This window comes from Terrapene carolina, unplaced genomic scaffold, assembly GCF_002925995.2.
Source record: "Terrapene carolina triunguis isolate 2854851 unplaced genomic scaffold, T_m_triunguis-2.0 Scaffold236, whole genome shotgun sequence".
Classification (NCBI taxonomy): Eukaryota; Metazoa; Chordata; order Testudines; family Emydidae; genus Terrapene; species Terrapene triunguis.
In genome coordinates this window covers 18193229-18210104 of record NW_020664587.1, presented here as the reverse complement: position 1 = coordinate 18210104, position 16876 = coordinate 18193229, and positions in this window count along the sequence as shown.

The window sequence follows — 16876 nt, the reverse complement described above, 5'->3', positions numbered from 1 at the left end:
GCTTCCAAGTCCCTCATTATTTGCTCTTTCCTTTGCTTCCTATGCGCTTGGGCGCTGGCTGAGCCGGGAGCCCCTGTCTGAGCAAAGGGGCTGGGCAGTGGGCCTTAGGCTCCATGTGCTGACCGCACAGCTTTGTCCCTCCTACTTGTTACTGGTTTTCTTCCCTTCCCCCGCGTGATCCCTCAGCTCTGAGTGATGGGCAGCATGAGCCGGGCTCTCCTGAGGCTCCTGCCTCCCCAGCCTGGGTTTGCAGCGCAGCCTGTTCCCCTAACGTGAGGGTAACGTGGCGTCTCACTGGGCAAGTTTGCAACGCTCTCTGTGCCGCTCATTGCAGCCTGGGGTGTTTCTGGGTGGCCAGGGACCTGGCTGGCTGTGAGCAGAGCATGCTGGAGTGAGCACATGGCCCACATTGGGGAACGGCTTTTTCTGATGTCTCTCTCCCCCCTCGTTCCTCACATCTTCAGGGAGATGGTGTCGCTAATATGGCAGGGGAACCTGAATCACCAGCTGGTGCTGAGGGCTCTGGTGCCCCCACCCTCCTGCAGCATCTCCCCTCCCCCTGCTCTGCCCCCTAGCAGAAGGGTCCCCATCAGCTTCCAAGAGCTGCGCGAAGGAGTTTATTGAACACCGACTCCAAGAGCGCTGCGAAGCGGCTCAGGTGCTTTCGGAGCTAGTCTCGGGCTCGGTGTGCAAGTGCTGCCCGGCTGGCAGCCAAAAGCTCTTCCGTCTGCCTGAGAGCCGCTGGGCATTTCAGAGGCAGCTAGAGCCATTAGAGCTGGCGGTGTGGTCTGCTCTTTCCCCCTTACCGGGTGCTGCAGACACCGGGCCGCTGGTGGTCTCTTGCTGAGCTCGGCCACACGCTGTATTTTGACCCCAAATATGGTTGTTTCTCCTCTGGCGGGTTGTGCCCAGTTGTGCCTTGGCTGCAGGCTCTGCTCGGAACTCAGCCCTGGGTGCTGCAGGGGAGCTGGGTGGGCGTGGGGGGCAAATGGGGGCTGTGTTTGTGTTAACAACAAGCAAGGCTGCAGATAAATGGAACCAGCCCCCAAGACAGCAGCCAAAGGCTCTGCCCCTCCTGTGCCCCCTCCCGCCAGGTGCTGAGCTCTCTTCATGCTCCTTGGCTGCAGGGGGAGCCGGGGTTGCTCAGCACCTTGCAGGTCAGGGGCTGGTTGGGGCCTGGCTCAGCCTGCTGACCCTCACCCCCAGTCTGGGCTTCTCATTCCTGGAGAGGTAGGGCCCGACCAAATTCACAGTTCGTTTGGGTCAATTTCATGCTCATAGGATTTTAAAAATTGTAAATTTCATGATTTCAGCTATTTACATCTGAAATTTCATGGTGTTGTAATTGTAGAGGTCTTGGCCCAAAAAGAACTTGGGGGGGGTCTCAAGGTTACTGTAGTAGGGGTTGCGGTATTGCCACCTTTACTTCTGTGTTGCTGCTGGCGAGGCGCTGCCTTCAGAGCTGGGCACCTGGCCAACAGCCGCCACTCTCCGCTTGCCCAGCTCTGAAGGCAGCGCAGAAATAAGGGTGACAGTATCGTGACCCCCATAAAATAACCTTGCGACCTCTCTGCAACTCCCTTTTGGGTCAGGACGCCCAGTTTGCGAAACGCTGGTCTCCCCCGTGAAATCGGTATAGTATAGGGTAAAAGCACACACAAGACCAGATTTCATGGTCCATGACACATTTTTCACAGCCATTAATTTGGCAGGGCCCTACAGATAGGAACTGAAAACGAGTGTGACGTTAGCTCCCCGGAGGGAGGCTGGTGTCCCCGCTGGCGGAGCTTTGCTTCTCGAAGACCCTGCTATGCAAAACTGCTGAGCTGCCTCGAGTTCCGCTAGAGCCCTGTCTCACTTGGGATGCTCACACCAGCTCTGCCCTGCCCCTCCCACCCCAGGGAACGGGATGCTTTTCTGAATATGCCTTCCTTGTGTTTTCCTTTTTGTACTTTATCTGTTACTCAGTAACCAAACCCGCTGGAGGAACGGCTAGCCCCATCCCCAAGCAGGGTTCATTTACCAACAGAATGTTATGCATGTTGAAGCGTATTAGCTGTGTATTCAAATCCTTACTGAAACCCTCGTTTGAAAGCTTTGATGCGGGTAAGTCAGAGTTTGGGTGTGTGCTATTCTGAAGAGCTTGGAACGGTTTTTAGAAAGGAAGCTTCCTATGTAAGTGTCCTACCCTCCGGTCTCTTGTATGTTTCTGTAAGGCTTTATATAATAAACCATTGTAATGACACCTCTCTCTGGCTGTATTTTCTCCGAGTAGGGGTGGGAGTAGGGTGGGGTTGAATTAACATCATCGCTGTGGGTCAGGCTGTCTTCAAAAGGTAAAATAGCTCTTTACTCTCCCTAGGGTTGTTCCCAAAGCCCTGAACTGGGGGCAGCTCCCTGCACTCCCCATGGTTCCCCCTCCCCCAGTGGCCTGCCAAGCCTTTAACTCTAGGATGATACCACAGTCCCCCCTTAGACCAGTTCCAATTTCCCCCCACTCCCGGCTTTTCGGGGATGCAGTGGAGACCCTCTCCTTAGATCCGTCATCTGTGACTTCAGGCTTTGCAAGTTCTTCAGCTACCCAGACAAAGCGCTTGGGCCCTTCCTGGGCTTCCGGGGACATGGGGCAAAATGAAGGCTTCAAGCCTGGGGATGGGAGTTAAGTGGTCACCACTCTGACCCCAGGAAAGTCTTATGTGGGCCGATGACTTCAGTAGGTCCTGGACCGGTTCAGCTCCTCTGGACCCGCAGTGCAGTGGATCCTGGGCTGGCAGGAACTGGCATTTTAGTCACTGGCATGGGACTCTCATGACACCGAATTAAGTGTTTCCACATTACAGAAAAGCCCCTTGTGCTTCCCTGCGATCGCTGCATTTGACCTCAGTTCCAGCTCTTGAGGTCTCTTGGAAAAAGCCTCTGTGGGGATGTTGCCGCAGTCCCCAGCTGGGGTAACTTTGGTCTCCTTCCCGTCCGCCTTGTACGCTCATTACTCACTTTTATCTGCTGTGGAATCATTTATTCCCCAGCATCTGAAACTCTTTTCCACAGATTCCTTTACATTTACTAACAGCCATCGTGACTTCCTCTGGGCCTTCGCCTGGCCCCCGGCCTCCCCAGCATTCCCCCTCCACTTCCCCCGGAGCTGCGCTACCAGCTCTCCAGATTGCTGTGCGAGGGGAAGCCAGGGATGAAAGACGCAGCCTGCGAGTCTCTCTGTGACCTCAGTGCTGGCTCTGCGCACTCGCAGGCCTGCCTCGCTCAGAGGCTCCTACAAACGTTCGCTCTGGCGGGCGGCAAAACTCTTCCTTCCATTCTGATTCTGCTGCTGCCGTTGTGCTGGGACCTGAGCTCTGGTTTTGCTGCTAGACCTCAAACTATGAGCAGACACCTCTGGCTGCAGAGGTTTCCTGAGGGAGCCTGTCCTCTGGCAGGAGCTCTGCAAGCCCATGTTTTCTGAAGAGCCGTTTCCAGCGATTAACCGCAAAAGATTTCTTTACAAACGGGCCCCCAGGCTCCTCTTTCAGCTGAGTTTAAGAGCCTCCCGTTCTTAGCCAAAAAAGGAAATGACCCAGCTGCACGTAGGGCTGGAACATCTGGATTTTATCCCTGTCATGAATGGGTCATGGATACGCACAGCCCAGTGCCTGATTTACTGGGAGGGAAGGGGGATGATGTAATGCACATTCGTCCCCCACGACTCCCAGAGAGGGTCTAAAACAGTCATGAAAATATCATTAAAGTGCAGGCTAACAATGGGGGGCACAGCTGGGGGAGGGAAGGGGGCAGAGCCTGGAGCTCCCTAGTGGGCAAGGGGGTGGGTGAGGAGATGAAACATTCACTGGCTGAAGAGCCAAGCTGCGGAGACAGGGGAGTGGGGGGAGCAGGGCAGTCTGGGCTCTGAGGCCACAGGGCAGGGGGCAGATCCAGTAACATTGATCCTGCAGGAGCCTGAAAGAGTCTCACAGTCTGGGGTGAAAAAGTGGCCCAGGGAAGCCCCAGCACTTCACATGCCCCTTCTCTGCAGCCGTTCTCTGGGGAAACTAGCCCAAGGCCCTGTCAGGGCAGCGGAGAGATGCTGACCTGGGGCCTGCATCGGGTTCAGCCCAAAGCGCGCGTCTGCCATGAAGGAGAAATACAGGAGCTGGAAAAGCCCCAACGCTGGGGCTGGTGGGCAGGAGCATTCCTGCGGAGAGGCCGTGTGCAGAGACAAAGGGCTTTGTGTGCAGTGCTGGTGTGGAGCAGGGACCCCCTGTGAATGACTCCAGGACAGGGCCTGAGACAGCTGTCTGCGCCGGAGAGGAGCAGGAGAGCCGAATGCTCAGCCTGGGCAGCAGCCCTGTATCTGTGAAGCACCGAGACCCGGCAGCAGTTATAAAGGTCCTCTGCACCCAGACTGCGAGACCCCCCCAGCACACAGCCCGGCGGTGAGGGCCAGGCTGAGGCAGCTCGCGCTGGGTGGACAGACGCTCCCTGTTGGAGCACAAGCAGCATCCACGGGGCTGGGGGAGCTGGTGTCACTCACGTCGGGGCTGGGGGTGGGAAGTTCAAGGGGGAGCTGCAGAAACCTTGGTACCACTACCACGGTGCTTCACCCCGCCAGGGGTGTTGGCAGCCGCTGGGTAACTACCGTGTGTGGAGGGTACGTGCAGCAAGAGGCCCTCACGGCAAAGTGCTCCTCTGCAGAATGGGCTGTGGGTCCCTTGCAGCTCAGCTGGGCATAGCTCACTTCCTCAGGCCCCTGCCCTTGCCTGGTTCCCCCTCTCCTGCCTGTGGCACGATGGTGCCGTCTCGGCTGCTGGTTCGGTGCGCGGAGGCTGGTGGCGCTGGAGGCCTGCGCTATACAGGGGTTAGACTGGGCCCCTTCCGGCCGCAGACCCTGACTGATCGCCAGCTCCTGGGGCAGCAGAGGGGCTGCTGGCTTTGCAGCGGGTTACTCAGTTGATGACCCTGCTGCCTCCTCGGGGCTGGGCAAACACTGCTCACATCTCCCCGTCCCTGACGTCACATGGATTGGTTTGAGCTGCGTGTTCGCGTCTCGCCAAGGTGTGCTGACGTGAGCTCCAGCCGACATGGGAGCTGTGGGTGCTCAGCGCCCAGCCAGGTCGCCAGATGCTCCCCAGGGATAAAACGGAGGCAAGAGGCCACACTTCAGAACTGGCTTCCTCGGCTGGCCTGTGTCAAAAACGCTGGGTTCCCTGGGGAGGCGCAGCCAGGAGCTGGGTCAGAGGGCTGGGCCTAGTCTGTCTGGCTCGCTAGGCCAATGACCCAAATGGTCCGTGGGTCATGCTGCCACCTTTGCTGCTGTGCCCTGTAGCCATTCCTCTGGGTGGGTGCCCTGCTGTGCCACACTGCCCCGCTGCAGGTTCCTGGCAGGTCACTTTGGCCATGTGGGGCCTGGGTGGGTGGCTTGGGGTTTTGCCTCTCTTTGACTGGAGGGACCTTGGTGTTTAATGCATTGAAAGCTGTCAAACTGCCAGCATTTGCTGTGGTTCAGGATCTGGTGCTGATTGTGGAAATGTTTGTAGGAGAGGGAAGGGGGAGGAGGGAACCCCCCCCCAGAGAAGCAGGACCCCAATTCCCAGCTGTGGCATTGAAGTCCGAGTGAACCCCTGGCCAGATGCTCAGTTCCATTCCCCACCCAGCATAGCCCATGCTCTGCACACTGTCCAGGGGCAGAGTGGTCAGGCTGACCCGCTGCCTGCTCCATCCACTCCCCAGCACTCTCTGCCAGGGATGAGAGAGGAGAACAGAGTCTGAAATGATTCATTGTTGGACTTGTGAACTCTCCTTCCAAATTAGACACGACCAGACAGGCCCTTCGGCACCGGAGACAGTCAAAGCTCATCCTCACCCCCTGCTGGGGGTGACTCTCTGGAGCAGGGCACGTGCCCGCCGAAGGCCCCTCTGCTGCTAGGACTGCAGCCCACAGCTGGCCCTGTGCAGCACCAGGACCTAGTGCTGGGAGGAGTTTCACATTGGTCTGAAGCTGCCTTATGTCAGTGATTTGTGGCACCAAAATGTGCCGCGCCGCTCAGTGACCTGTGCAGCTCTGTGACCTCTTGTGCCCTTCTTACACAAGCAGTTAAATCGCTGTTAATGAGGACAGTGAAACAACTCAGATGCCCAGAGCCGATTAACTTCTGCCTGAGATGAATGGGGCAGTTCACACTGCAGAGCGCTTGTTTCAGGCTCGGTGCAGACTCAGGCAGGCATCGCTCACGCTTGGTTCATGTTTCTCAGGTTGTCTCAGAATTTCTTACGGCAAGCTGAGATTCTGGAGCACAAGCTGGCACTTGAGAGAGGGGCTGATAAGCCACATCATCGTATGCCCAAGCCCATTGCCTCAATGTGCTGACAAGCAGCGATCACACCAGCTTGCAGCTACCTTTGTGGCTCTGTCAGGAAGGAACTGATCAGTTACCCTCACAGCACAGCAGCCAGGGCCACGAGGCCAGTTAGTCGCTGTCCAGACAGCCCAGCTCTCGGGGACTCTCAGGCTGTTTCTGGCCAGGGTTTGTGGGGATGTGGGGCAGTGCTGTTCTGGGGCATTTCAGGGGACAAGCACCCCCTCGAGCTCGATTCCCTTGGACATGTGTGCAGGCCTGGGCTTTGACACCCGAGACTGGTTTGCTCTTATTGTAATGCATAGCCACAAATGTTGTTGGCCATAAAAGTCAGTCCTTGTGAAAGCCCAGCTGCTGTATCGGAGTGATCTCTGCGTGCAGGGAATTCCACAAGCTGCTCATATACTGGCCCAATGCCTGTTTCCATGCTCCTGCCGGTGAGTGAGATTCACTCCCACCTTATGGGTCAGGGCAACAAGCAGGGGCTTGGTTATGGTCTATTGACACGTTCCATCGTGTTCGATGCTGAAACCGAGCCCCCTCTAATGCCAAAAGCCTGAAATAAAAGGGGCAAACAGGTGGGTGGGAGGTCCCCGAATTCCAGTGCTTCCCCTTTTCTGGGGTGCAGCGTCATGCTGGAGGGAAGTTGAGGAACAGTAAGTGCAGGAGCTTATCTCAGTGTTTATTTTTAGGTAGGCGCTTGCGTGGAAGAACTGCCATACTCAGAGGGTGTACGAGCATGCTTGGAGGATAATTGGACAATCTTCTTCCTTTCCATATCATTCCTTCTCAACTGAATTGGTTAGTCTCAAGGCAGGAGCACATTTTGATTGCTGTAATTATCCTTGATTTTTGGTGGTGGTTGCTTTTATAAACTTTCATTTAGCTCAGTCATGTAATATACATGGTAGCACAAATGAATCATTTATTAGCAAGTTAAATAAATAAATAAATAAATAAATTAATGGAGATATCCTATCTCCTAGAACTGGAAGGGACCTTGAAAGGTCATCAAGTCCAGCCCCCTGCCTTCACTAGCAGGACCAAGTACTGATTTTTGCCCCAGATCCCTAAGTGGCCCCCTCAAGGATTGAACCCACAACCCTGGGTTTAGCAGGCCAATGCTCAAACCACTGAGCTATCCCTCCCCCCATAAAGTTTAATTATGGCTTTGCTTTCTCTGAGGGAAGTCCTGGCCTGCTCCCTGCTTGGCTTTTGGGCAAAGCAGTAGTGCTGGATTGGAGGAAGCTAATTAAAACCTAAGTGAAAGTGGAACATGCCAGCTGCAGCACCTAGGGAAAGGACCTCCAGAAGAAGTTACGGGGCCAAAGCACAGTCAGCCTTTGTCAACAGGTGGGGCAGTTGTTGGAAAATCAACCCAGCAACCCCACCCCATGTTTTTGTATTTAACAGTCATTAGTTAATCAAAGAACTGCAACTCCCCAGGGATCAAAAGCTACAGCCGTGACCAGAGGTCAGAGCTGTCACCCCGATCACTCCGGGTGTGTCTACACTGCAATTAAAACCCCAGGGCTGGCCTTTGCCAGCTGACTCGAGCAGGGGCTGTTTCACTGCAGTGTAGATGTTGAGGCTCAAGTTGCAGCCCAAGTTCTGGGACACTCCTACCTTGCAGGCTCCTAGAGCCCGGGCTCCAGCCTGAGCCCGAACCTCTGCACAGCAGTGAACCAGCCCCTGCTCCTGAGCCCCACGAGCCGGAGCCAACCGGCCCAGACCCCCGTTTCTATCCCCGTGTAGAGGTACCTTTGTGCTCAGGGAGTGCAGCAGCCACATGTGCTCAGAGGGAAAGAGCATCATGCACCTAAGGCCCCCTGCGCTGGGTTCGCCGAAACCTGGGAGGGCCAAGGTACCTGCACCCAGCGGCATTTTAAACAGTCCCTGGCTAAAGCTCTTTCCCTAGCCCCGTGCTCCCAGTGCCAAGGGAGAGTCTGGCACCATTCAAAGGGCAGAAACGCAGCCAAGCTCTCCTGCGTCTTACTGCATAGCGGGGCACAGCCTTCCCTGGGGCCAGCACAACACTGGGACGTCGGCACAGGCCACCAGCCCATGGTCTCCCTGCTCCTGGGCAGAGCTCTTGCCTGCTGAGGGCGAGGGTCTGAGCTCAGTGATGAGCCGGGAGGGATCTCTGGGACTCCCAGGGTTCCCACACTGTACAGAGAGCGAAGGCCCTGCCTCCCCGGGGCCTCACTCCTGCCCTGCCAGAGGCGACAGTGGCCCTGGGGTTGGCCTGGGTGCCAAATACTGAGCATTTGTGTTGGTCTTTGCTACAGCAATTGGGAGGTGACAATCCCATGGTGTGCCGGAGGGGGAGGGTCTACCCCACTGCAAGGGCCTCAGGTGTCCCCTGCCCCACGTCTCTGCAATCACATTTTTCACAGATGGTCCCTAATTGTGCGTTCCCCATTCTCTGGGCGCCCAGTGCAAGACACGTGGGGCCAGATTTGCAGAAGTGCTGAGCACTCAGCTGCAACTGAGGTTCGTGGGAGCCGCAGTGCATTGACTTTATAACGTGCTAGATAACGCTCAGTCCTCTGAAAAGTCAGGCCCTGGCGGGGTCAAGTGAGGCACCCAAAAGTAGTGACGGCTTCTGACAATTTGGTGGCAAATCTCTGACTGTCTCAGTTCCTGAGCTGTAAAATGGCGATATTAACATACCGTCAGCAGCTCATAGGGTGCGGTAAAGATACATTTGTTAACGTTTATGAAGCAGTCAGCAATGGCCAGGAAGAAATAAATCATTTTGTATTCAGCACAGGGCTTGGATGTGTGCATTAAATACTGTGGGGGACCAAAATCTGAATGAGGAAAGAAATATTGAATAACCACCCTGAAGCAGGTCCTGTGGAAAAAGTGCGTATGATTCCATAGTTAGTCTAGATCATGGTGCATATGCACAAGGAGGCCAAATTAAGTATACAGCCAATCTTAACGCTAGCATTTCTGGAAGTCTGAGTGCTTGACTTTAAAAGAACAGTATGGTTGCAATGTCATATGATACATTTATATAAATACATGTAACAGAGTCTTCGCGGTGCACACAGTCCATGGATTTGTAGATTTGCCCTGGAAGGGACATACCTGACCCTGCATTGTAATCTCTCAACACAGCTGTAAATGACAACACAAAGTGCAAGGCCTGGACATTTCATCCCCTCTCTGGCCCCAGCACTTGCCTTTCAAGTACATCCAAGAGCAGGAGGTGATTTTAAAAGCTACACAGCAGTGCTCCTGTGACTGAGTGCAGCCCTATATTCACACCCTACCCACCGTTGTAATAATCTTTGTACAAAATCTGCCTTGTGCAGTATATCTGAAAACTAATAACTCACTGGTCAGTAACAGGGTGACCTGTATGTAGCAACATTATGTGTAAAGTTATGAAATCCACACACACACCCTATGATGTTAAAGCCATGTGTTCAAACTCACATAGCCCCAATTAGGTAGAACTGGTCAAGCAGGCCTGTCTTAAACAATGGGATGTGTTCACCTCTGTTTGCATATAAGCTGTATACAGAGTCCTTGGACAGCAAGAGGGGGAAGAAAGACAACAAAGAAAATCTGCATTTCTACATACACAGGTGAAAAGAAACATGAAGCCCCCTTCCTCCGCCACACTCCATTCCCCCTTACTCTCCGCTGGAAAGAACTTTAACTAGGGGTCACGCTCAGGAAAATGCTTTTCAAAGGGTGACTGAACTATAAAATCAAGGGTCAAAACCACCCCAAGTTCTCTCTCCTTGTCCATCTCTGTCTTTCACCTAAGAGGACAAAAGAGAACGTTTGTTGAACCTTGGGAGCAGAACCTGACCTGACACTTGGTCAACAATGAAAACCTGTGGTAAGAATTTTACCTTGACCCAAGTTGAAGGTAAGTTTAGTACTAGGAAGTGTTGTATCATTATTTTTCTTGTAATCATTGCTGACTTTAATTCCTTACTACTTGTGCTCACTGAAAATCTCTCTTTGTAGTTCAATAAACAGGTTTTATTCTTTAATCAGAACTAATCCAGTGTTGTGAACTGTGTGGGTAACTCCATTTAATATGGCACATTGTTGTATCTTGACCCCCTCAGAGGGTCAACTGACCTGGCTGGACGGTGCAGAACACACCTTTTGGGAGAAAAATCCAGGACAGGGAGTGTGGTGGGCTCGGCCTCCAAGGCTGCTGGAAGCCAGAGTGTGGCTGGTTGCTGACAGGCTGCTGGGATCAGAGGTGCTTGACTAGGGTGGGCCCTGCCTGCTGTCTGAGAGCAGTCCAGGTTGGGAGCACAGCAGCAAAGCATTGTGAGGCAAGCCAGGGTGCAGGGCAGGTGCTGACACAGCCCCTCACTGGTCTGGATTGCACCCTGGACTGTCATAGATACCAACTGCAGCTGGGCCCTGAGCCTGGCCTGCTGCCGGAGCTATGGTGCCTGGGGCATGTCTGTTAGCTCTGCTCTCTACTGCCCAGAATTCTTACAAGCAACATACGATAAGAGCAGCCTGTTACTGCTAATCCCTAACTGCTACGTGATCCTGCCCTGGCTGCCTGCATGGGCCAGGGGCTCACGGTGCCAACCCAGCCACAGGCAAAGCCTCAAGGAATGCTGCACACCACCAGGAGGCAAAGCTGCGCCAGCCCGGCACAGACGCTGGGTGCACAGCCCCTGCTTTCCCAACGGCCCCTGAAGCACGCGGGACGTTTACTTTACTTCCAATTAGTTTAGGATAAAATTGATTTGAGTAATTAAAAACCCTGGTGTATTTCCATGTGTTCCCTCATCTTACTGCTAGCACTCTGCAGTTCCACGCTGCAGACAGCGGGGGTGTTGGTGGAATAGCTGGTTTGGGTTGGAGGGTGTGGGGAGGAGTGCTGGCAGAACTGTGCACGTGGGAGGAGAACTGGGGTACGTGTGTGGGGAGCAGGGGGTAGGGGCAACTTTGTCTGTGAGATCCCAGGGTTCTTTCAGACCGCACGTCGCTTGTATGCATTCATGGGCCAGGCACATTCTACTAGCAGAGACCGCAGCCTAGCTGATTTGTCTGGGTTAGGAATAGGATTTTTTTTTGTTTTCCCCTCCTCCATTCTCTTCTCCCCACACCTTCCTTCCTCCCCAACCCCAAACCCCCGCCCCCTCCAGCTCACTGGATCTCCTGAGGCCGCGCTCTCGCTCAGGCACGTGCAGGATTTGATGAGTCTCTCTTCCCTTAACTTTGCCCTTTTCCTCTTCGCCTTTGTTTCTTGAGAAAGGTCATTGTGCCTCCGACGCTGGGGTCAGCCCTGATCCTAAATCCAGCTGGCAGCATCTCCCTGCAGCCTACGCCACCATATATGGTCAATCGTGGGGAGAGAACCAGTAGAACAGGGCTGGAGGTGGCTTGGACGGCAGCCATCCGGAGGGCTTTGACTCCACTGCATTGCTGAAACCCCTCCGTGCTGCTGCAAGTGTGAGCGCGACACGCTGGAGCTCAGCCGCCTTGGTACTGAACTGTCCAAAGCGCAAGAGAGGAAGCAAGCACCTCTCTGCCTGGGGAGAAGGATGGGGCCCAAGAGACATGCCAGGGCCCCATACAAATATAACGCTGAAAAACCACAAACCTCCGTGTCCTTCAGCACCCTCCTCCCCCAGCAGAGAGGCCCTGGCAAACCCAGGCATGCAGAGCTGTCCCCACCCCCTCTCCCTCCCACATCCAAGGGCACGTATCAAACTGAGCCTGGCTATTTCTCCTTAAATAGAGCTTCCAGGTGACTGCAAAGATTTGAGCACAATTTAAGGTAAGGTGCCCAGGCAAATGGCCCCATAAAATTGATACGGGGGCTCCCCCTCCCTGCACTTTAGGAGGCGCTAACATGTATTTTGAAATGTTTGTCACCAGGTAACACTTTTCCATGTCTGAGCCAGCAGCAGAAGGCCCTGCACTGAGCGCCAGACAGGCTCTGACACACACCTGCCTGCTCAGGACCCAGGCCAAGGCCCTCCTGCTGTGGGGTACCCTGGGGGCCCAGTAACTCGGGGCGCAGCAGAGTAGTCACTGGTTAGTTCCCCACTGCACCATGGGAAATGGTTCAAGGGGAAAGCCTGGCCATGAAGGGGAACAACAAATTGAGGGTTTGAGGGCAGCTGCTCTGAGCAGCCAAAGCAGAGAGAGGTTTGCTCTGGGACTCAGGGCTTTTCCTGGCAGAAATTCACCGTTTTCTATCCAATGGGACAATTGGCAAAGCAGGCTCCCCCTGCTGCTGGACCTCGACCATGTGCAGTAGGATGAGCTCATTCAGCTAAGGCCACTGGGAGGTGGATAGAGGCTGCATGCACCAGGGCAATGACCAGCTGGGAGCGAGGGTTTCAAGCTGGCTAGCTGAGGCACTATAGTGCAGTTGATGGGTGTAAAAGCCTCCGTCTGGGGTATCACCATGCAGAAGAGGACTCTGGGCTCCCCATTCCCCCCCTTCCATGGTCTGGGGCCCCAGAACAGCCCATCCAGTTGTCACTGCTATGGAAAAGAATCAAACCTGGGACCTCTGTGAGGCAGGGCCTAGTGTTGTGAATAAGGCACTGGCCTGGGACGTGGGCTCGACTCCCTGTGTGACCCTCGGGAAAGTCACTGCCCCGCTCGGGCCTTTGCTTCCCCAGCTGTGTAAGGTGGATAATGATCCCATGCTCCCTCACAGGAGACGGGGAAGACTAAATCCAGTCCTGGTTTGTTCAGGCACTAGGTCTAAATCAGACAGCGGAGCCAACGCTGCCCTCACACTAAGAGAATCAAAACTTATCTCAGAGGTTCTCAAACTGTGGTCCATGGACCCCCAGTGGTCCGTGAGCACCATTCAGGGGGTCCGCGGATAGTTCCCTTGAAGGTGTGCACCTGGGCGGCCGCACACGAGAGAATGAAGGGCCACCCACCTAATTAGTGGAGCCACACAGGCGAGGCTCCACTAATTAGGTGGCTGGACCCTGGAGAAGATGCACATGTAAGGTGAGGTGGTGGCCTTGGGGGGAATAAGGGATAGGTAGGAGGGGGCAGTGGGAATTTGGGATGTGCAGGACTGCAGCGGCCAGAGAAAGAGGCGACTTTCCCCAGCTCCAGGGCTGCGGCTTCCGGGGAGACGGCCCTCCTTCCCAGCCTCAGCTCTGTGGCTGCTGTGGCAGAGGAGAGACCCCCACCCTTCGCAGCCCCAGCTTGGGGGCTGCCACGGTGGGGGAGAGAGGGAGAGACCCCCTCCTTCCCAGCCACAGCTTGGGGGCTGCCGCAGCGGGGGGAGAGAGGGCACATCCATCGCATTAGAAAGGTAAGACTACTGATATTAAAATATGAGTTGTGTGCTTTTATTTGTAGAACAAAAAAAATTAATTATTAAGTGTTTTTTATATAGCGCTTTTATCCAAAACGCTTTACAATAGTTAGCTAACGGTACAAACAACATTTGGAAAGATCATTAAGTGGTCCGCCGAGACCCTCAGCAATTTTCAAGTGGTCCGTGAAAAGAAAAGTTTGAGAACCACTGACTTATCTGATGAGAGCAGCAGCTAGTTCCACCTTTAGGGGAGAGAGACCGTGCACAAGCTGTTCTCCAGAAAGGCTTACGCCTGCCATCTGCCGGAGGCAAACCAGACCTTGCTTTGTCCCCCGCCCAGTGTTCCACCAGCTGAAGAGCCTACAACGTTCCCTTCCAGTGAATGGTCTGGGAGACCTGAGCATGTGCCCTGCTAGCTACGTCTCCAAGGTAAACAGGCAGCTTCCTGCCTCTGGGGTCAGGAAAGCAATGCTTAGTATTGTGGATTATAACTGGAATATTTCTCACCCATTTCACAGTGACGTTAGTCAACTTCAAGTTTCCATTCAAAATGCTGCTGCAAAGATTATTTTCCTGGCTCGTTGTTTTGACTGTCTTGCACCAATATTCAGCCTCCCTTGACTTGCCTTTTTTCACTGCATTAAATGCAAACTACCTGTCTTTAGTTTTAAGGCCCTATCTGGTCTATCCCTTGCCTGAACTGTCATGTCTTATATGCTAGTGAGATGGTGATTCCTGACAATGCTTTGCCAATGATGCAGACTTCATGGCCCATTTGTTATGTTTTCAAACAGGCTCGTTTGCTTTTTATGACATTCCACACACCCCCGTGCATGGGAGGAGCTTTGAAAGCATCCGAAACATTGACTCAGCGTGCACCTTCAAATCCTTCCTTAAAACTGCTCTGTGCTATAATGCCTACGAAAAAACAACAGTGGCTAGGTAGCTGGTGCACTGTGAGTGCTGCTTTTCATGCTGACCAGTACCAATCCATTGAGTCTTCTCCCCTCCCCTCTCCCCCGCCCACGTTGTATCCATCCCTTGTCTCTCATACTTAGATTGTAAGCTGTTCCGGGCAGGGACTCTGTGTCTGTAACTCTCTCCACTCCAATGGGGCTCTACAAATTAATAAATAATACAGTATTAACGGAGTCATTAAGTTACACACCGGTCTGTAAGAACCCTCACACCAAGGGTGCCTGTCCAAAGCTCTGGGGGTCCCTGACACCTTTACAAACACAAGACTGTAGGAGATGCAAAACTGAAACTTACCAAAGCACCAGCACTTCTCTTTCCTCCTAGATGTCATCCATCACCAGTCATGTGATCAATACATCTTTATCCCCCCCCCTTACTCCTGGGGAATTCTGCGCGTGCATAATTAATTAGCCACACATTTTTTAAATTTTTTATGCAGAAAAAAGCTTCTGCTGAAAAGTTGCTGCAGTTCCGCTTTTTGCCCACCAGAGGGCACGGTGGCGACAGAAAACAGCCGCTGCTCCCAGCCAGGTCGGGAGACAGGGGCTATGGGGAGACAGACGCGTGGGGTGCTGGGGGGTCAGACAGGGGCTCATCAGTAGGGTGAACAGATGTCCCGATTTTATGGGAACAGTCCCGATTTTGGGGTCTTTTTTTTATATAGGCTCCTATTACCCCCACCCCTGTCCCGATTTTTCACATTTGCTGTTGGATCACCCTACTCATAAGGGCTAGTGGGGGAGGACAGACTGGGGCAGGGGCTGAACTGGAGTGGAGGCACAGGGCCACATGGTGATGGGGGAGGGGGTGCAGGGCCACATAGGGACAGGGGGTGGCTGAGTGGGGGGATAGGGGGTGCAGGGGCACAGGGGGATATGGAGAGTGGGTGTCTGAGTGCGGGTGGAGAACGTGTGCCTGACTGAATGGGAGAGGCTAGGGGTCAGCCAGGGTTTGCATGGGGGAAGCTCCCTAACAGTCCCTCCTCACCCCCCCCCCCCAAAAAAAGACCTGTTCCATAATTTTCCCACCCATACCCAACAACCCTCCACACCAGGCTCCTTCCCAGCAATTATTTCCCTCTCCCTCAGCTCCTCCATTACCCCTGACTCCCCCCAGTCTTTGCACTGCTTCTGGGGTATGTGGGAAATATGGTTTTGTATTGTAGTTTAAATAAAGTATTACTCAGAGTTCTATATTAATATGCCTAGTAAGAAATGTATTTGTCAAAAAACATTTTCTGAATCTTTTGTTATCTGTATTGTTACAGACATACTTGCTGACAGGTATTTTGAAATAAATGACCAAAAATAACTGAAACTGGTGTGATTATATTGTGTTATTTTGACAAATAAAATATGCAGAATTTTAAAACGTAATGCGCAGAATTTTTGTTGCAGAATTTTAATTTTTTTGGCAGAGAATTCCCCCAGGAGTACCTCCTCTGCACTATCCACCAGATAAAAACAGCACCCTGGGCTTTCCATCAGTGCTAGCTCAGGCAGAGGGCTTGCAGTGCGCCCACGATCAACAAATCTGGGCTATGTCACACTACGAGAAAGCTCCTGACTTTTGTGTGTGCAGGCACTTAGTGAACAGACACAGTGCCAGCAGATGGTGCTCAGTCATACGTACCGCAGGTCATGGGTTTTGTCATCCACCAGAATTCATTGCAAAAGGCTTCCTTTGTGCTGTTCTGCACACATTGGACCTGGAGACGAGAGGAAGAAGGATAGAGCACCCCGAAGCGTGGGGTCCATATGACAGATGCTGTGCCAGAGGCCCCTGGGCTCTCCCTTTTACAGCACTGCCAACTCCAAGTGTTCAAAAGTCATGAGTCAGGGCCAAATAATCATGCGATTGAGATTGGCTGAAACATCATGAGATTTAAAGCAAACACTTTGTGTGTGTGAGCGTGGGACGTATTTATTTGGCTTCTGAGCCTTCAGGCCACGCTCAGGCCATGTTTTCTCCATGGTCTGGAGGGCTAGAAGCTTATTTGCTTGTAATGAAAGTCGAGATGGTCACGTGCACAAAGCTTTAGTGACCCTGGAACTATCACCACACTCATTAAACTGCGAGAGGGGGCTCCGGCCTGCAACAAAGGGATGGGCTAGTGCTGACGGCGGTATGCTGCGCACACAGAGTGCACAAGGGCACAGACACACACCCACTGGGGGTGCACAGACACCGGGCATACGGGGTACATGGGGCATGCCTGGCACACACACACAGTGCACAGGGTTCACACACGGGGCACGCC